The sequence below is a fragment of the Zootoca vivipara genome, chromosome 3 (assembly GCF_963506605.1).
Source record: "Zootoca vivipara chromosome 3, rZooViv1.1, whole genome shotgun sequence".
NCBI classification, from domain to species: Eukaryota; Metazoa; Chordata; class Lepidosauria; order Squamata; family Lacertidae; genus Zootoca; species Zootoca vivipara.
In genome coordinates, this window is record NC_083278.1 from 48,067,568 (window position 1) to 48,089,746 (window position 22,179).

Genomic DNA, 22,179 nt, shown 5'->3' on the forward strand with positions numbered 1-22,179 from the left:
TTCTGGGAGGTTTAAAATCCTTATGAGGATATGGCTGCTACTTCCCTTTTGTTTTTGTTTCTTCTCCACTGTATTTAAGTAAAATAGGAAATATTTTCATTTGTGTGTGTGCACTGTCCGAACAAATGAAGTATATAGCTATATTTTAAAAGGGACATTGTTTTATTTTACAGTAAGTAAAGAAAATGGAGCATCAGGAAAGATGGCATTTCACTGAGATTTTTAGATGAAAGAATTTCCCCATGAGATTTTGTGGTCATCTTGTTTAAAAAATTAGGGTTAGATGCTGAGCTGAGGCTGAGCAGATATAGCAAGAAACAAAGTAATAATAATATTTTACAGTATTTATATAATTCTTTTCCTATGTGCTCAAACCACTTGACATACATTATTCTCAGTAATCCTCATAACAACCTTGTAAGGCAGGTCAGTTTTATTATCCCCATGTTATAGGGAATTGACTAAGGCTGAGAAATGATGGCTCGTCTAGATCCCTCCAGTGAGCTCATAGCTGAGTTTTACACCATGGACATCTCGGTCAGCTGCAATTTAACACACTTAGTAGGGGACTAGCAGTGCTATCCTATACATGTCTTCTCAGAACTTAGTCCTATTGAGTTCAGTGGGGCTTATTTCCAGGGGAGTGGCTATAGGACTGTAGCCTATGAACTTCTGGATGCAGTGGGATATACTTGTTAACAAACATGCATAAGATTGCACTGTTCTTCCTATTATTACTTTGTGTTCCCCTAACTGGTCAGTTAGACAATACGGGGCTTCTCGTGTCACAAAAGCTACAAGAGGTGTCCCAGAAACACAGATTAGTCACATTTCAGAGACATACTGCTCACATCACCAGCCTTCATGTGCTATGTCTGAGTCTTTGTAGGCCAGCTCAGATTAGTAGTCCCATATCCATAGTGTTGCTCCTAGAATGATTTTTCCAAGGGTGTATATGTTTGAAATTGTTTCATTAAAATCAACTGTCAGTGTAGCTTAAAGGTAAAGGTAAAGGGACCCCTGACCATTAGGTCCAGTCGTGACCGACTCTGGGGTTGCATGCTCATCTCGCATTATTGGCCGAGGGAGCCGGCGTATAGCTTCCAGGTCATGTGGCCAGCATGACAAAGCCGCTTCTGGCAAACCAGAGCAGCACATGGAAACGCCGTTTACCTTCCCGCTGTAGCGGTTCCTATTTATCTACTTGCATTTTGAAGTGCTTTCGAACTGCTAGGTTGGCAGGAGCTGGGACCAAGCAACGGGAGCTCACCCCGTCACAGGGATTCGAACCGCCGACCTTCTGATCAGCAAGCCCTAGGCTCAGTGGTTTAACCACAGCGCCACCTGGCCACCTTGCAGTGTAGCTTGCTGACAGGCAATTTCATGGATAACAGCTGTTTAGGAATCTAGTCTTAGTTCATTCACACATAATTCAAATATAATTGCTTATAGCTGAGAATGTGAGTTACCCTCATTAAAACATATTGAGTCTGCCATAGTGTCACATAACATGAAAACTTTGTCTTAGGGTTTGATATGCAATATTTGTTTTACACATACAGTTAATCACTGGGTGTTGTAGTCCTTGAGTAGTAACTAGAAATGTGTAGACTAAACCTTCACAGAATTCTTTATGATCAAATTTTATGAATGACTCATGCCAGTGAAATGCTTTTATATCACCAAGGGAATTGTTTTAAGCATTAGGTATACCATGAATACAGGTATAATGTCAGAAGTCACTTTATGTTGTTGTCAAATTATTTCTATTTCTGGGTAATTGGTTCATGTTTCCTAGTTGCCTCTTTGCCATTCTACTTAAATCAGATTATTATTTTGTATAGCTTCACTGAAGTTTAAATATTTATAAAGGATGTGTTTGGTTCTCTGGATCTATTCCCATTTAAATAAGTGGAAGGCTTGTGTTGATTTCAGTGTGAGCCAAGGCATCTTCAAATAGATTACAAAATTATTTTCCTTTCATGTCAGTTTAAAGTTACATAAGCAGTGTCTGAGTCCAAAACCCTAATATAGCCCATACTGTCTCTGAAGTCAACAGAGCATACACTATGAAGGACCACATGTACAAAGAAATGCAGAACTGGACCCAATAGACAAGCACGACATTAAAACAAACACTTAAGTCAGTTGATGTACCTGAGTCTTAAAGTACAATACGCTGATGACCTGGTTTGCACATAGTCAGGGCCGGCTCTAGGTATAGTCCTGGTGGCGCGGGGCGCCAGGGCGCGGGGCTGGCAGACGGGGCGCTGTGCAGCAAAGCCATGCGGAAGCCATGCTGCGCGCTGCAAGGGCGGGGGCGCCGGAGCGATCTGCTCGAGACTGCCCTGCACATAGTTCTGTACCATGGTTTAGTGATCCATTGATGAGCTTGAATGAGCCTGAGTTAAGTGTTTGGCTTGTGTGCTCCCACCCCGCCTTCTCCAACTTGGCCAGGAAAAGTATTTCTGCAAAGTTTGATGCAAGGATGCTGGTTTAAAACCAACTGGTTAGTTTAAAAAGCCAGCTTCATAATTCATTGTTTGAAGATGGCTTGTTATAAAACTTACCAGGGTTCATTTTAATACATAATTGCTTGTATGAATGCAAAGCGGCAAAAGTGAAATTAAGTCCTGCTGAAGTCCTCCCCCAAGACATGTGAGAGGCGGAGAAGGGAGGGGGGCTGTACAAGCCTGACACATCACTTGGGTTCATTTAGGCTCCTCCACATAGCGTTAAATTATGTTAGGGCTTGTGCACTTGTCCCATGCCGAGAAGGCACTGGTCTGGGTGGTTTTTTTGCTTGCCCCACTCCTTTCCCAGGGAAAAGCCACTCTTTAGTGCTAAATCAAAGCAAATGTCAATGTGGAGAAAACCCAGATTGCCATTTACTCAGACTAAGTGCTAAAGAGTGGTTTTCCCGTTGGGGAAAGCTGTGGAACCAGAAGTGTTTAGGGAAGTTTTTAATGTCAGATGTTTTATCGTGTTTTTAATATTGGGAACCGCCTAAAGTGGCTGGGGAAACCCAACCAGCAGGGAATGAATAAATAATAATAACAATAGTGTGGATAGGCCCATAGTGTTATGTGAATGAAACCAATGAGTCAAATGTCACCAGGGTTAAACATTATTATAAAGAATAGCAGAATCAGTTCATCTGAATAATAAATTATTAAAAGCTCTTTTTCATTTTCATTTTTTCCTTTCTAGAGATACTTCAAAAGTTTTGGAAGGTGTTCACTTGTAGTTAGTGTAGGGGAATTTTTTTTCCACCGTTGCTCCTTCAATTAGCCTTTGGTGATATTGGAATGCTATTGCTACAATCCAGCTCTAGTTATGCATTGAAAAGGTATTCCTGCATGACTGCTTGCACCAAATATGAATTGGAATGTACATTTGAATGCACACCACACTGAATTCAGTGCAGTGGAAGATGTGGATGCTAATGTACATTTATTTGGCAGTGCATTGACTTGATACCTGTGGTTTCTGTTCCAGCAAGTGAGATGCATGAGGGTTTCCAGAGCTTGATTAGAACAGTTGCTGTTATTTATTATAGGAAAAAAATGGTATTTTACTTATATTGCAGACATTTCTGTTCCTGTTTACAGTTTGGCTGCTCATAAGTTAAATTTAGTTAGCATGAAGGTAGAGTTGATAGGGGAAAATCAGTCTCCTAACTGCTTTCTGTAGTTTTGTATCTTGTTTTCATTCCTTCTTCCCCCTATTTTTTGCTTTTTTTTGGACAAGTAGTTTAAAAGTAAAGTGTGTGGGGGGGCGGGCGGGCGGGGGAAGCAGGAATGACTGTGTCCCCGAGGACAAGCTTAGCCAGCCATTAATGGTGGGAGACAGATGGTGATTCTTTTACAAAGCAGCAAAAAAGTGTGGGGCTTTAAATGAAGGATGAATTGTAACTTGTTTATTCTTATGAGACTTGGGAAATCCTTGGGGTTCTTTTAGTACAATGCAGAGTCAGTTTTATAATAGTCTGTCAGAGGAAATGGGAAGCTTAGGCTCAAAAGTGCTTTCTTAGCTTTAGGGTTCAGATGCCATTTTCCAGTATGGATTGCTGCAGCCAGTGCAGTCTCTTTAGCTTGGGAAATGCTTCTGCTCTGAGGGTGCTGCCAGGATGGATTGAGGGGATGAAGCACTGATGGAAGTTGTTTGCTAGCAAACTCCCAGAAGAACCAGAGTACATTGTTAGAATGTTAATATCCTGGGTCACAGACACGCATTGAAAAGCCTTAACTCCTAAGTGCTTGGATAGATTTCTAAGCCAAATAACCTTACTCTGTTATGAACCACGTGCTTCTCTGCAATGCTTGTATCTCTGAGCAGAATATATATTTGGTGTGTTAGGCAGAACTTCACAACTTTCGAAAGGAAAACAGATAGCTGACAAATTGGGGGGAAGAATAAGCTGCTGTTGAACAAATTCCCTCCATGCATATGGTAGGTCTATTCATTAGGAAAACCGTGACAATTACAGTTTTGGCTGCTGAAAACATCCACAAAGAAATTCCACTATGCAGTTATGAGCCTACTTTAAAGTATTGATTTCCCACTATAAATCCAAAATGTGCTATAACATTTAATAGAGAGCATAGGAAACCAGATACCAAACTTGGTGGTTAAGATGCTTGAATTAGTAAGGATGCAGAATTTTCCTTGTGTATAACCAGTGAATTCAGCCATTTGTAAAATTAGGTTTCCTGAAGATTAATATAATAAAAATAGGAAACTACAGAATACAAATATTTTATAGCAAAAAGCAGGCTAATTTAGTTGCTTTGAAAGTATTGAGAATTTAATGTTTGTATCTCTTTCTTTCTTTCTTTCTTTCTTTCTTTCTTTCTTTCTTTCTTTCTTTCTTTCTTTCTATGTATCTATCTAGAACTTTAGAATTTTCATGAGATATAGATAATTTGCTCTTTGTTTTCAGGTAAAGAAAGCATAGTCCTTTGGAAGCTGATAATGGCACACTAATGCTATGGAACAGTGATGCCACCGTTGGTTGTCAGGAAACAGAGAGGATTAAACACTGTAAGAAAAAGGGTGGACATAATGAAAAGATTAGTGAAAAGGCTACAATTCCTGCTCTGAGAAGCCCAGATTCCTGAGCCATTGCCTGAGAAATTGCAACCTCTCCAGCTTGTGTTAAATCAGAGCTTCTGTTGGGATACCCTGCTATGAATTTACAAAGGAAAGGTCTATCTTGCTTAGAATTGCTACCCAGAATATTAAATAGAGCATCTGGGTTTTGCCCGCTGCTGTTTGAGCTAGTAAAATAGCAGATGTGAAATTCTTGGTTTTTCTTTCAATTCATTTGTTCATAGAGATAAGACAGGCATTGCATACAGATCAAGCCACTACATAATTACCTAGGTAACAGCAGAAAATGCTTTATTTTTTAATATTATACCTTTGAAAGAAGGTTTATGAGGAAGAAGGAGAGGAATTTATGAGTTATATTCCGCTAACATATTCCATCAGTCCAAGGGTTTCTTTCTACTTGTACAGCAAGACTTTCTGCCTTCTCCTTTCACATGCACCCCAATAGTCTCCAAAGGGTTACAGGAGCACCTATAACAGGTTTATGCGGCTCATGGTGGGAGGAAAGGGGAAAGAGCATTACATTGTGCAAACAGAAATCCTTGCACTGACAGAATGATTGCCTTAGTGCTAAACCGGATTCTACCCATTCTCTGTGTGTGCACATACACGCCTACACACACTGATATAGAACTTGGCCTGTAAATATGAGGGTTCAGGTTCAATCTCTGGTTAAAAGTTCTCAGAGCATCAAGGCTGGAAGTTATTTTGTATGATGCCCTGGCAAAATAGGTCTGCTAATGTCATGCAGGTCATTCATCATTTATGTCATTTATCAAATGGAATGATATGAAAGTTGTAAGGACCCATGACAAGAAATGGCAAAGGGCATTGGTTAAAATGTGGTTGTTACAGCTGAGCACATCATTGCTTGATGCCAGTAGGTACATTTCATTGCTGTCTCTTGACACCCTTCTCTTTTTATAAAACTTACCAGTAATCTTCGCCTGTTCTACTGCATCCCCCTCCCCTGATATCCCCATGTTAGTCATTATTTCTCATATTCTCAGGCTTTCTTCACCTACCTATCCCAGCACCATAATTTCTACATGTGAGAATATCTATATATACATTTGCACACACTGGCACTCACTAAAGATTTGATTATTTTCAGTGAATTTCCTATGGGGAAAATTATACATCATGTGTCTGATCCTTCATTCGATTTCTTGGTTTTGCTTTTTAAGAACGGTGGGTGTGGGAGAGAGGTGCTATGCACTAAATTGGAGCATCAATGAAAAGGGAAGAGGTTTTAAGTCTTTTCTCCCAGCGTTTCCCAACTCATATCACTTTCCCAAAGCTGCTATTAGTTCTGCAGTATGGGGAAAATATACAAACCCATTTCCCCCCTCGCCACCGTGAAGAAGCTTCAGGGAGAATGAGTTATGCTATGAAAATAGAAAAAGGGAAAGAAGACCCAATTCTTTACATGTAATGAACAGGCTTATATACTTGTTGTTGTTGTTTAGTCGTTTAGTCGTGTCCGACTCTTCGTGACCCCATGGACCATAGCACGCCAGGCACTCCTGTCTTCCACTGCCTCCCGTAGTTTGGTCAAACATGTTCGTAGCTTCGAGAACACTGTCCAACCATCTTGTCCTCTGTCGTCCCCTTCTCCTAGTGCCCTCAATCTTTCCCAACATCAGGGTCTTTTCCAAGGATTCTTCTCTTCTCATGAGGTGGCCAAAGTATTGGAGCCTCAGCTTCACGATCTGTCCTTCCAGGGAGCACTCAGGGCTGATTTCCTTCTGCTTTTTAAGATGCTGTCTAGGTTTGTCATTGCTTTTCTCCCAAGAAGCAGGCGTCTTTTAATTTCGTGACTGCTGTCACCATCTGCAGTGATCAAGGAGCCCAAGAAAGTAAAATCTCTCACTGCCTCCATTTCCCCCCCTTCTATTTGCCAGGAGGTGATGGGACCAGTGGCCATGATCTTGGTTTTTTTGATGTTGAGCTTCAGACCATATTTTGCGCTCTCCTCTTTCACCCTCATTAAAAGGTTCTTTAATTCCTCCTCACTTTCTGCCATCAAGGTTGTGTCATCTGCATATCTGAGGTTGTTGATATTTCTTCCGGCAATCTTAATTCCTGCTTGGGATTCATCTAGTCCAGCCTTTCGCATGATGAATTCTGCATATAAGTTAAATAAGCAGGGAGACAATATACAACCTTGTCGTACTCCTTTCCCAATTTTGAACCAATCCGTTGTTCCATATCCAGTTCTAACTGTAGCTTCTTGTCCCACATAGAGATTTCTCAGGAGACAGATGAGGTGATCAGGCACTCCCATTTCTTTAAGAACTTGCCATAGTTTGCTGTGGTCGACACAGTCAAAGGCTTTTGCATAGTCAATGAAGCAGAAGTAGACGTTTTTCTGGAACTCTCTAGCTTTCTCCATAATCCAGCGCATGTTTGCTATTTGGTCTCTGGTTCCTCTGCCCTTTCGAAATCCAGCTTGCACTTCTGGGAGTTCTTACTAGAAGCCCTAAAATAATGTGTGAAGAAGTGTTATAATATTGGCAGCAAAATTTGGGGACAAGGCTATGCTAGAGGGGTACAAGTCTCTCCCTTCTTCTCTCTCCCTTCCTCTCCCTCTCCCTCTCCCTCTCCCCCTCCCCCCCTCTCTCTGTGTGTGTGTTGATATAGGCTTCAAAAAGTCCTTAAGTCTATTCTGATCCTCATCCTCATCTATTTTCCTGTGCCATGATCACCATAGTTAACCTAACAGCACCAATTTTATTTTCTGCAGTGGAATTATAGTCTCCATCTAAGAACATGAAGTAACTGTACACTCTTTAATGGGTCTTTGACCATGTAATTAACAACTGATTGCACATATAACCACCAGTGCCAGATAAGGTGACACAGTGATGTGACCCATGTATATACCTTCTATTTGGGTATATGATTCCTGATGCAGAGGTGGTGGATCAAACCTTTCAAAACTGCACTGATTTTTTGGTATCTTCTAATTCCCAAGCAACGCTCCTAGCATGCGCATCATTTTTGGCAAAATTACATGTAAGTTGCATACATGTTATAGTTCACAATGAAGCACCTGCAAAGTAGAATGCAAAGGGAACAATTTTGCCTTGTAAAAATAGCAGGGGGCTCTGAATGCTTCCTCTGCTTACTGGCCTAATCACTGCTGTAGCTCCACTATCAATTTTTCAAGCTCATTTGTGGTTTCAAAGTTTATCTGGAGAAAAGTGGGAAGTGGGAGAGGACTGAGGTCTAAAAGCAGTGGGTGGAGGAAGCATTCACAATTCCTCTCCCAGATTTAAATCACACACGCACGTTCCAGGTGTTTGGTGGTGCTTTGAATGTGAAGACATGCTTTATCCACCATTGTCTATAGATCTGGTGACATAACGTACAAAAATTAGGGCTGCTTTAGAAGTTACAACTTTGGTTGTGTGTAGATTATCCCCTGTAACAAATCACAAGCTTAATTTAAAAAAGACACGTGTGAACATTGCAAGTGATGTACACATGACTTTCAGGTATAATGCAGGTTCCTATGTTCCTAAAGGTGAAATGTAAGCTGTATCCATGAGGAAAAGGTTTTATAGTGATGACTTAGAAAGGGTAGAGGTAAAGAAAAGCTCTTGGGGAAGTTGATAAGCTGCGTGGAGAACTTTTCTTTTAGGATATAGAACTAAGAAAACATAAGGTTATAGAGAAGCCAGAGTGAAGGGTAGTTTAGCTGTTCTTTCAATGAAAGGTCAGGAAGTAAGTCATCCTGAAACCATGCATCTGCATCATGATCCAATAGGGATCCCTGCCTGTCTATCTTGCAGTGCAGGTGGTAGTACTCATCCCTCTCCACTGTTTTGAGCACTGCATTCTGCACAACTGGATTGGGGCATTTGTTATCTTAAGACATGCCAGCCCATTTCTGTAGGAGTAATATCCATTTTCTGGCCACTAGTTGTGTATGGAGACCTTTTAACCACCCCCAAGAAATAAATTCAGACAAGACTCAAATTTTTGGTTTGGTTTTTGGCAGAATTTAGGTCACAACTTTATTGATTACAATCAAGTGAGTGGTTGCATAGGCTCTGGTTCGACTAGCTCCCTGCACCCTTGCAGGCAGTGCTGACTCTGGGCACCAACCATAGGTCAGCCTAGGGTGAACACCTGGGACAGTGGCAAGCAGGGGGGTCTGCTAGGCCTCCACCCAGATGAGCCCTGGGCACAACCCCTCACAAGGAAAATCAACCATGAGTCCGTGGATTCCTTTATCAGAATATCCAATGCATAGGGATGGCTAGGCATCCTTCCACCCCTATCACCAGAACCAGAGCCTATCCACAACCTTACAAGTTGTGACGATTTGCTACGTGGCAGGCGAAACCCAAGTGGCACCAGCCAATCAGCCAAGTGGGGAAAATTCCTGCCATGCCCCTGTCCCAATGACAGACGAAATACAACAGCATAGCAAGATCAAGCGCAAGCCCTAAATATAGGGAGAGGTGGGTGGGTGTTCCGATGCACAGAGCCCCAAAGAGGAAGTTCAGGGACACATGCATTGGCTTAAATAGGGGTCCCTTGATCACTTTGACTGACGTCCCTCTGGCCCAATTGCACCCAGGATTGAGGGACCACCAATAGGGTGTTGTGGCTATCCAAACATTCCCACCCACAACAGAGGGTCTGGTTGCAACACATGCCCTCTTGTTAGGGAGGACCCGATCTAACAAAGACTCATGCATGCTTATGCATGCACTGAAATCACAGGGTTTTAAATGCACTTAAATGTCTATTTGATGGCGATAAATTAATAAGATTCTTCCCCCCCCCCCATTCAGACTGCAACTTTTTGGATTATTTTATTTCTGTGTAGAAGGAAGGCTTTTACATTTTATGCTCTACTAATTGCTTAAAATTTAATGAATATCAGTTCTAATTTGATTGCTTTTTAGTACTTCATTTAAGTTATTAAAAAGTAGGAAGGACACATAATGAACAGTGGAAGCTTTGGCCTAGCATCTGCCTATATTCTCTTTTCATTTAATCAATTATAGTCCAGTGGTGTGTAATTATACATTAAGAAAGTTATTGGATAGCACAGTATGATGGTCCCAGGGGGCTCATTAATATACTAATATAATACACCTGTAATGACCTGTTCTCAGATCTGCAAATTTCTCTCTTCCTCCCTCTGCTAAATGAAGATGAGAGCAGTAACCATTAAGTTTGAATCACCTGTAACAGTTAATGAGAGAGGAGAAAGGGGTCTCTGGCATCATATGTAATGAATCTGCCCTTTCGGTACTGAATGTTAAAAGAGAGCCAGATCTAAATGGAGCTGTATCTGCATTTCTGAAAAGTAAGCAATGTGTGTCTGAGGGGTGCTAAGGGCAGCCTCAACTGAGCATACCGGTACATGCTCCTTCTTCTTTGGCTCTTCTTCATTCTGTCTCCAAAATGAGAGAAACAGACAAGTAGGAAAAGCTTGTCAAATCGCATCCAGACACTATTTGCTTGGCTTGGTTCAAATCAAATCAAACTCTGGAACTGATCCCTGTGCAATGGCTCTGAGTGTTTGCATAGCAACTAAGCTGTGTTTTGTCGATGCGACTTTTTATTATTAAAAAAAGAGAAAGAGCAAAATGACACAAAGGCTTTCCTTGTAGACAATAATAGGTTCAGTGGTGCTTTCTTATTAATTCATAATGAATGAAAGCAAGTAAAGACTAAATTCACCTTATCATTTCTATTGGATTTTATATAGGTGATCCAGAGGAATAATAAGCTAGAAATTGCCCTGTGTGGCTGGCATTTTTATGGCTGCAGGAGACAACCAAAGCCAATATTTTCAAAGTTCTTCCCCCCAACCCCACCCTAAAAAGTTATTTTGATGTATCAGAGTGCACCTCAGAAATAAATAAAAAATCCCATGCTGCAGTCATATTTCTGAGATGGTTACATACATTCTCAACTTCTTGGCCTCAACAGCAAAGTATAGGAGGCAATAAATAACACTGTACCCTTGTGCTTAAGAGAGACCATTGGAAGGCACAGCTATTTTCAACCGCTGCCTCAATTCTGCTCACACAACCCAACCCTCTGATATCAAGCTGCTACTCTATCCCCCATCCCACAAGGGATTGAAACTCACTGTGGCAGGACAGGGTTGCAGTCAGTGTAGAGTTCCAATGAAGACCTTAGAGGTCTAGTTGTCATTTGAAGCCTATCCAGACATGTAGATGTTGACATCATTTAATCTCTTTTTTAGTTTACTGCTGATTTTAATTATTTTTAATATTTTTAATTATTTGTTTCAAACATTTTTATTGGTAATTCTAGTATTTCTTGTATACTGCATAGAGGTTGGTTTGTTTGTTTGAATTTATATACTGCCATATACCCGGAGGTCACAGGGTGGTACACAGAATAAAATCAAAATACTGTATAAAACTACAAAATACATAATAAAAACAAAAACAACTGAATAACACCCCCTCCAAAAAACCCCGACATTTTAAAAGGGCATAGGAAGTAAAACGGATCAACAAAAGACCTGGTTAAAAAGGAACATTTTGGCCTGGTGCCTAAAGGTGTATAATGAAGGCACCAAGCGAACTTACTTGGGGAGAGCATTCCACAGATAGGGAGCCACTGCAGAGAAGGCCCTTTTATTGGGCTGCCACCCTCTGGACCCCTAGAGCAGGAGGCACATGAAGAAGGGCCTCAGAAAATGATCTCAGGGTCTGGGTAGGTTCATATGGAAAGAGGCGGTCCTTGAGGCATTGTGGTCCTAAACCGTTTAAGGCTTTATAGGTCAAAACTAGCACTTTGAATTGGGCCTGGAAAACTTAATTGGTAGCTAGTGCAGTCGGATCAGGATCGGTGTAACATGCTTAAACTGTCTTGCTCCAGTGAGCAACCTGGCCGCTGAATTCTGCAGTAGCTGAAGTTTCTGAACCGTCTTCAGAAGCAGCCCTATGTATAACGCATTGCAGTAATCTAACCTTGAGGTTACCGGAGCATAGACAACATTAGTTAGGCTATCCCTGTCCAGATAGGGGCGTAGTTGGGCCACCAGCTGAAGCAGATGGAAGGCACTCCAGGCCATTGAGGCACCTGAGCCTCGAGTGACAGCAAAGGATCGAGGAGTACCCAAGCTACGAACCTTATTCTTCAGAGGTAGTGTAGCCCCATTGAGAGCAGACAATCTCCCACCCATCCGGTCTAGGGAACCACCCACTAACAGTGCCTCGGTCTTATCTGGATTGAGTTTCAGTTTGTTGGTTCTCATCCAGTCCATTACCGAGGCAAGACACTGGTCCAGCACTTCCACTGCCTCACCTGCAGATGTAAAGGAGAAATAGAGCTGAGTGTCACCAGCATACTGCTGACAACTTACTCCAAACCTCTGGATAACACCATTCAGCAGTTTTATGTAGATGTTAAACAACATAGGGGATAGGAGGAACCTTGAAGGTTCCACAGGGCTGAAAAGCATTTCCTAAGCAACATCCTCTGGGAATGACCATCCAAGTAGGACTGGCACCACTGCAAACTGGTGCCACCTACCCCCCAGCTCAGACAGTCACTCTAGAAGGATATGATGTTCGATGGTATCGAAAGCCACTGAGAGGTTGAGAAGAATTAACAGGGACATATTTCCCTTTGTCTCTCTCTCGACAGAGGTCATCATACAGGGCGACCAAAGCAGTTTCTGTGCCAAAACCAGACCTAAACCCTGATTGAAATGGATCCAGAAAATCAGTTTCTTCCAAAAGCATCTGGATCTGGTCTGCGACCACTCACGCCAGAACTTTGCTCAGCAAAGGGAGATTAGCAACTGACTGGTAGTTAGTTAGGTTAGTTAGTTAGGTTTTCTGAATCCAGGGAAGGTTTCTTAAGGAGTGGTTTTACCACTGCCTCCTTCAAACAGGCAGGGACCACCCCCTCTCGTAAAGAGGCACTGATCACCTCCCTGGCCCAGCCAACTATTCCCTCCCTGCTGGTTTTTATCAACCAAGAGGAGCAAGGGTCTAGAGCGCAAGTGGTCACCCTGACCGATTCAAGCACCTTGTCCATGTTCTTGAGCCTTACCAACTGAAACTCATCCAACACAACAGCACTTGACTGTGCTTGGGACACCCCTTGAGATTAATCTGCTATAACAGCAGAGTCAAGGACTTGGTGGGTGCAAGTGATTTTATCCTCAAAATGTTTTGCAAACAAGTCACAGCGAGCTACTGTTGGTTCTACCATTTCCTTTGGGCTAGCCTGTAAAAGGCCCCTAACAACCCAAAAAGCTCTGCCAGATGACATAATGTGGATGCAATGGAGGCAGCAAAGTATGCCTTCTTTGCTGCCCGCACTGCCACTAGGTAGGCTTACTAATGAGCCCTTACCAGTGTTCGGTTTCATTCATTCAGATCTTTTCTCCACTTGTGTTCAAAGCCATCTCCCAGCTTGTTTCTTCACCCTAAGCTCTAGCGTATACCAGGGGGCCAAACAGGCTTCGAGAAGTGTGAGAGGGTGCTCAGGGGCTATCGTGTCAATAGCCCGAGCCATTCGGGTGTTCCAGAGGTCGACCAGGGCTTCGACAGGGGTGCTAGCCATATCAGCTGGAAAAAACCCCCAGAGCCGTTTGGAATCCCACTGGATCCATCAGCCTCCGAGGGTGGACCTTCCTAACAGGTCCCCTGCCTCTGTGGAGGGGGAAAGGTGCTGACAGCCTAAATCTCAACAGGAAGCAATCAAGGTTTTCTTACAATAAAACTGTATATAAAGTTTGCTAAATAAATGAAATAGATTTTTCATAGGAAAATCATGCCTAAAAGTCTATTACAATATGTGAGGGTGTCAACAGCATTTTTTAATTTAAAGGATGACACTGTTCACATGGACTTTTGGAAAAAAAGGCCTTTCAAACTGCCTCTTTACAAAAGCTAAGTAGTTATGGCATAAAAGGAGTGACTTTTGCAGCTCAGCAGATGGTTAAAAGCTAAGAAGCAGTGGGAAGGCATGAACTGTAAATTATTGAAATGGAAGAAGATGTACAGTGGAGCACTTCAAAAATCTATGTTCAGACTTAAAAAAAAAAATTAATAACCTAGAAAACTTGTGAACCGTGTTGTTGCAAAATCTGCTGATGATATCAAGCTGTTGAAAGGTTATGCTTACATAGCAGCCCATAGAGTTGTGGATAAGGATCCTGGCTATTGTATGAAGGCACAACTTATCCCTTTACACTGGCATCCCAATCTGGACTCCGTACTAAGCTGGTAGAGCAGACTGTCCTCACCCCCGTGGCAATTGTGCTGCTTTTTGTGTAGCACATATATCTTTAAGCAGTGGTGGATCTTGGGGTCTCAAATTTCAGCAATGCCCTGTGCGACATCACCTCTCATGCTCCATTCTAAATCATAGTTGCGGTGTCCCCTATGGTGTTCCTGAGGCTCCACGCTGAGTGTGACTGAACCAGTCGTGCTCCCCTGAATCCGCCTCTGCTATAAGTGAAATACCTTAATTAAAAACACACATTTCACAAGTATTAGCTTGCCATGTCAGTGTATAGGAAGTGAGCATAAAACTCCAGTGTCCCTTATCCTCCTCTGCCCTCACTGCCCGTGCCAATTCCCTGCTGAACATCAGTTTGTTGAGCTCTATGTATATAACCTGGAGGCTGTGTGATATTTCTTTCCACTCAGAAGTTCATTTCTAGTGAAAAACCCTGCAAAAGATTAGAAGTCTTCACATGGTCAGGTCTCCAGTGGGGCATTAAACCATGTGTTGTACAAGACTTCTCAATTTATTATGGGGAATAACCATAATTCTCCAAACAAGTGAGAAGAACAATAAAGCCTTCTGTTCTTTTAAAACAGAAGCAAGAACGATGGCTAGAATGCAGGTGGTGAAAATCCCAGAATGAATGTTAATAAAATGCAGGTACAAGCACATTTTCATGCCTAGCATGTTGTAGCCGTGATGGCAAAGGCGGCATCATTCTTTGCCAACATTTAAGATTAAGAGCTGTGTTTTATTTTCAAGGAAAGATGTTTGTTTCACTACAAGTTTGTCTTTTAGTATGGTGTGTGTGTGTGTGTGTGTGTGTGTTGCAAGGGCAACCAAGCTGAAAAAAACGTACATGTATTTGCAAATGTGTTGGCCCATTTTTGTTTCTTGGCTCAAACTTTACTGGTCCATAAATTTATTACAATTAAACAAAAATTCAGGAGAGATTTGAGGTGTGTGGAAAATTTCATCCCTAAACCAGCGACACTTTACAGAAATATCACATGCTATAAAACTAGTTTCTTTCCATGGTTTCTCTAACAGTTTCCAAACAGTGTTGAGCAGAGATCAAGCATCTAGGTCAAACCTTCCAGCAGGGCAGGTTTGGGCAGTGAAGCAGTGCTGGATCTCTTCCTGTGAGAGTCTCAGTCCTGTGACTGTTCAGAGAATGGCTTGTGCCGAGGGAGCCACAGCAGCATCCCGCACAAGCCTCTTTCTGCTATGCTGTCTGTCAGTTTGCCCTCTCACTTTACACACCTTCTAGATTGTTCCAGGTGAGTAGAGATAAACCAATGGGAAGAATCATGCATAGCTAAGTTGTCTCAGTTCCATCCCTTCATCTTTCTTACTTACTGGAACCTACCGGTATGTAACAGTTTGGCAAAACACTGATGCGCTCCTCACTCCCTGGCCCCCAAAACTCCCTCAGGTAGGTGAACGTCAACTGTTTGTGAAGAAAACCTCCTCCTCCTCCTCCTCCTCCTCCTCCTCCTCCTCCTCCTCCTCCTCCTCCTCTACTTTACCTTATTCCCCAAGCCTTAGGTTAAATGCAGCAGGGAGGGGAAATTGTAGATAGACTATGTCACATTGAACTGCAATTGTTAATCCAGTTTTTATCTTACTTAACTGTCATTGCTCCGAAAAGAAGAAGTTGTGATGGTTAAATTGACTTCAAATTAGCATAATTTAAAAAGCATATGAGAGTCAACCAAGAAGCCCATGCACACTGCTCTGCATTTCTCAGAAGACGAGTGGAATGCAGATCCATGTTTATATTGTATTTATGTGCGACTACACTCCTGAGCATCTTCAATGGATGAGGGTGATGTTCAATTTCTTATTTACTTACTTATTTATTTTCAGGCAAATTGGATATGGGAGTGCTGAAATGGCTGTACTAAATCAAGGTCTAGAATCAGGATCATATGCCCTGTCAGCCAGCTCCCCAGTTCCACATTCAGTATGAAATTTTGGGGATTTGGCCTTTAAGAGCAGTATAACTACTAGACAGTGTTATAGAAGGGAGTGCTTTCATTTTAGGAGCAAACAGAAGGGGAATTGCTTTCCTACAGTGACGTTCTGCTCCTAAAGGAATAATGGCAGGGGTGAGAAATAAATGGAAGTTCATTTAATGGAGGATTGAACTGCATGAACTGCATTAACAAGGTTTTTTGATAACCTGTGGATAATTACTCCACAGTCTGTATTCTGAGGGCTTGACACTTTAAGGGCCTACTCAGTTGGTCTTATCATCCAATGATGTTTTCTTTGGAAATATGGATGATAGAGGAACAGCAATTCTGTGGAGCTAGAGTTCCTGATCAGTTGCTTTGCTTGTGCCATTCTGACATCCACAAAGGGGATCCTGTCCTGGATGAATAACTTTACAGAAGAAAGCATGTTACTTCAATGGTCCCCAAGTTCTAGACCAGCCTTACCATTAGATACAGTGCTCCAGACAGAAGTTGCTAGAGTGGTGAGGCATTGAAGGATGGAGCTGTGTGTATTATGCAGCCTGCCCTGTGCCCTAAGTTTGCTTGTCTTCAGGTGTGGTGGAAGATTATGCCCCATGACTAGCGTTGAAATTCAACTACCATTCCGACCAATTTCTTTCTGTGGTACAAGCCATTTTGTCCTTCGTCAAGCAGAAGATTATCTTGGGCTGGCCCTGCCCAAGATGATTAAGACCCCTTTGTGATGAAGCCACTTGACCACATGCCCTTCGTGTGCTTCTTTGATATAGCTAGAAGATCTTTATGACATCATCATCATCATCATCATCATCATTTATTATTTATACCCCGCCCATCTGGCTGGGTTTCCCGAGCCACTCTGGGCAGGTTCCAACAAAAGATCTAAAATACATTAAAACATCAGTCATGAAAAACTTCCCTCAACAGGGACATGCATGTGGGGACACTCATCTCCTGAAAAGGGAAGCAATAGTGACATGTCAAGATGAGAGGACTTTCCCCATATCTTTTGAATCTTCTCATGTTACCAGAATAAGAACTGGAGGATTGTACATGGTAGGGGCTCACATGCCCTTAAGGGACTCTGAAATGTCCTGCAGTACAAGACAATGACATATTCTTTATTAAAATAGTTGGCAGCATTTTGAAGTTTCTGAGAAATATATATATATATATATATATATATATATATATATATATATATAGAGAGAGAGAGAGAGAGAGAGAGAGAGAGAGAGAGAGAGAGAGAGAGAGAGAGAGAGAGAGATGCTGTTCTATGGCTTTGTGGCATGTATTTCTGTGCCTGCCATTTCCCTGAAAGGAATTTCTGCAACGGGAAGGAACTGTAATTAGATGTAGTGTACTGTAGAGGAGGAGAGAAGGTAAATCCCCTTTCTTGCAGATGCGGATGGGAAACAACCCAAAGATAATGAGACTATTTTTAGCAAGCATAAAATTGCAAGCACTGATAGATGCCACAGGGCTGCTGTCACTAAAATTTGGCTATGAGCAACTTATTCATATTTAAACATGTTACCTTTGCAAATGGAAATGAGCAAACCACGTTTGTTTGTTTGTTTGGTTTGCTTAAGCTATACGGGCTCGCATCACAATCCTTAAACTTCAGTGGTGGCATTTGATTCCAGACATTTGATTGCCTTCCTTGTTTAAGGCACCTGTAATGTGACAGGCTTGCATTGTTACATCAGAAAAAATTATGTTGGTTTCTCCCTTAAGAAATGAAAGATAACTGTAGTAGTAAACATCTACACCTCTGGAAATAGTTTAGAGTAATTTGTTCAATAATTAATAATAAAAATAATTTTATTATTTATACCCCACCCATCTGGCTGTGTTTTCCCAGCCACTCTAGCCAGCTTACAGCATATTTAAAAACATAACAAAACATCAGGCATTAGAAACCTTCCAATACAGGGCTGCCTTCAGATGTCTTTTAAAAGTTGTGTATGTATGTGTTCAGGTAATTGTATTCAGTATCACTAGTTATGTGTTCAGGTAACTGAACACATAATTGGTGACACTGAATACATTAAACAACATTAAAGAATTTATTTCTCTTAGATAAAAATAAGCCAAAATGATTAAAGTGTGGTAAGATGAAATGAGCACATGGTTGGGCAGAAACAAATATTTGGGTGGGTGGGTGACTGATGTCATTACCCACAAATGGGTGAAACAGTTTCTTTATTATTTGCTCCTACCAGAATTATTGGCTTTCATAGCAGTCATCAGCACAGTTTGGGTAACTGAAATGCAGGGTCTCCCTTCTAGGAAAGTAGAAAAAATCAAAGCCTCTCTCATACACAGAAGGAGACATGGGGCCACAGTGCTGGCCCCATCCTCAATATTATGACCCATATTATGTCCAGACATTGAGTGTGCACATCTGAAGAAGGGAAGCCTAAGTGTGTATACTCTGTGCACATAGGCTTCCTTTAGATGCTCATGTTCAAATGTTCAATGCATGGATGTTGGGGGCATGGCCAAGGATAGTTTAGATGCTGGGGGTGTAGCCACAGTACATGTCCATTTCCCCTTCTTCACATGGAGCAGACTCCATATATACAAAGTGAGAAGGGGGCTCAAGAGTAAAGCAAAATTTTTACTCTGACACTGTAGGAATAACATTCTGTACACTGTAAACACTGCCATGTTCTTGCTCATATGGCGAATGAAAGGGATTAGTTGCAGCAAATGTTAACTCAAATAAAAGCTGTCTGAAAGGACATCGAAGAAGAAATTTTAAGGGGGCTTAATCCTTTTAAACAACAACTGACTGTGCAGTCAAAAGTAGTTGTGGGAATAGAAGATACTGCCATCGTGGCTTCTAATGAGCCCTTTACCTTGGCATAAAGGTTAAAGCAGCTGTTCAAAGAGAAACATATCTCAGAGACAGGTTGGCTGACCTCAAGATGCCAGGCTCGTAGGAACAATATTACATTACATGGGGTCCCAAAATAATAACAACATCATCATTATCTGGACCCATTCATTTAATTAGCTATTGTTTTCTCCAACATTATTTTAAAGTATTTTATAACATACCATATAGTTACAAAAGTAAGTGTGTGAGAGAGTTGCTTTATTTATATGCAGATTTAAAACTAGCTTGTTGAATATTTTCCAGATTTTCCAACGGAACCTATTTTACTGTAATGTCACACAGACTGGGAGCGCTTCCCCTAGACAACTCCAACAGACCACACAAATTAGTGTCAAAGAATATTGGTGTAGTGATAACTTCTTCACCAGTGTGACATGGAGGCTTTTTCAATGATGGCACCAGTGTAAAGTAATGCACTCGCTGCTGAAATAGAAGGGGATTCACCTATATTGGCATTCTGCCAGCTTTTGAAGATACACCTGTTTGTGTAGGCATCCCCATGATCTCTCCCACCTGAATCTCCTGTTTTAATTACCATATTGTTTTAATGGGATTGCTTTATTGCATGTTTTAATTATGGATTTTTATATTTTGATGCTTGCATAATTCATTTTTGTACTTCTAAACAACTTAAAATGAATTAGCACATCAAGCAATAAATAAATAAATAAATAACCGGTAATATTGTTCCTGTAAGCCTGGCATCCAGAGCTTATTCAGCACGTCTCCAAGATCCCTGTAAATTTGTATTTTCCCCAACCCGCCCACATTCACACTAGTCATGTTGTTTACTGTTGTTCAGTATCATAACAGGTTGCTGTAGGCTATTTTTAGCCACAAATTTAATGAGTTCCATTCTCACTGAGTATTCACTGACCACATTCAGCTCCCCCCCACCCCCGCTTGGGGGAGGTTGAATTTTATTTTATTTTTGTACTTCTGTGAACTGTGGAGTTCCCTCAGGCCTGTTGGGATCTTCCTCTTGTGTGTGGATGATGCCATTTTGGCTACAGAAGAATCCATGGTGGGAGAATTATTTTCCTATTGGTATATATGATTTTCCTTAATCTTGTTATAAACACACACACACACACACACACAGAGAGAGAGAGAGAGAGAGAGAGAGACAGACAGACAGACAGACACAGTGCATTTAGGGAGCATGACCAGTTTGGTCACACTGTGCGCCAAGCCTCAACTGGCTATGGTGGCCGAGGTTGGTGGCAGGGAGTCCTAACCCAAGGTTCACCACTGATTACAGAAGACATTTAGAATGAGAACTATCCTCCTCCTCCTCCTCCTCCTCCTCCTCCTCCTCCTCCTCTTCTTCCTTCCCTGTATTTAATAGTATGTCATCCGAGTTTTCTTAGTTGATTGTACTATTTTGCTTAGCATAAAAAATGTCTCGAAGGAACAAGTCCTTGGTGTAAATTCCATTGAGTTAAATAGATTCATAAGACAGATGAATTTGTCCATGTCTATTCTTTACACATCTTACAGAAAGGTCAACAGTAGCACACAGATAATGTGAGCCTTTTTATGCAATATACTGGAAACTTTGCTTCAAGCATATTTGAAAACTGTTCCTTGCAAATATTGTGTGTATGTGTCAATTTGTATCTTATGGACTCTCTGGAGGTGGCAGGAAGGTTTTCTGCATTAATTAAATTTGTTACAAAAGCTCTGGTTACATGAGATGTTAACAGCTGTTGTCAAAATTATAAGCCACATGAAGGGATATTATTGCAGAGCTTCACCTGGCTTTAGTCCATTATTTTCAGCATTTGGCCCCTTGTTTTTGATTGTTTTTCCCCAATAGGGGAAGCTATTTCGGAACTTCCACATGTTGTATTAGGAGCAATTACATTCCCATTAGGGTTGCATAAACCCTTGTAGCAAGAAACTTTTCAACCTTCTTTTCAATCTGTGTAGTAAAAGTAGCACTTTAGTAAGAATATTATTCCACCTTCTTGTTTCTTGGTCAAATTTCCTGATTTGTTTTCCATCCTAAAACCTTTGACCTTTTCTTTTACTCCAAAGTTGGTTTTACTAACAGTACAAATGTATGAATATTTACTTGGAAGTCTAATTGGTTTCAGCAGTAAGTCGCATTGAACTCTGTAAACTTATTTTTTTGATTAATTAGTTTCACGCTACATGGCTGCAATTCTTTGTGCTCCTACTTCAGAAATAAGCCCTACTGAATACTGTAAGCATGAAATTCATTCATTCTTAGCCACAGAAACAATTTACAGGATTATATTTGCAATTCCCAAATATTTTAAAACTAAAGTCTATTTGAAATAGTAACAGAAATTGTTTTTGGGTGTTATTCAGCTAAATTCTACTCAGAGTAGTTCCACTTAAATTCATGAACATGACTCAGATCTGTTAATTTCAATAGGTATTTTTTGAATAAAACTTAGTTGGTGGTCACCCTTGGTTTAGATATAATGTGTGGATTTTCTTTTTTCTTTATACTTTCTACAGACCATTACATGACTGAATTTTGACTTACATAGTTCAAATAACATGCAGTATATTATTCTGGCTGTACTCCTGCATACATGCAGACACTGAAATTTCAGTGGGGCTTATGCACATAAATGTGTGCAAGATAGTTGCATTTTATGTTGTTTAAAAAGGGAAAGCAGGTCCTGTGATAAAGCATTATTTTACCCTCCCACGCTCTGTTATTCCATACTAGAAAGGAAGAAAGGAAATTACAGTCAATTAGAGTAAAAGTCATATTGACCTTTAGGACTCTTACTGTTGTCAAATAGTCGTAATACCACTTTCCCTTTTCTATGATGCATACTTCAGAGTGCTAATGTAGCATAATTATAATAATACTGCAAATGTAGGTGCCCACACACTCAATTTATCTAGATTTAATTATTATATTCCAAATAACAGGTATAAAACATATTAATT

General features: G+C 41.1%; 1 protein-coding gene across 2 annotated transcripts in view; it reads left to right on the top strand.

Annotated features, from left to right (window-relative positions):
• The window catches only part of SOBP (sine oculis binding protein homolog), a 144,738-nt gene that overhangs the window by 84,702 nt on the left and 37,857 nt on the right, over positions 1 to 22,179 (top strand). The gene's annotated exons all lie outside the window — the stretch shown is intronic.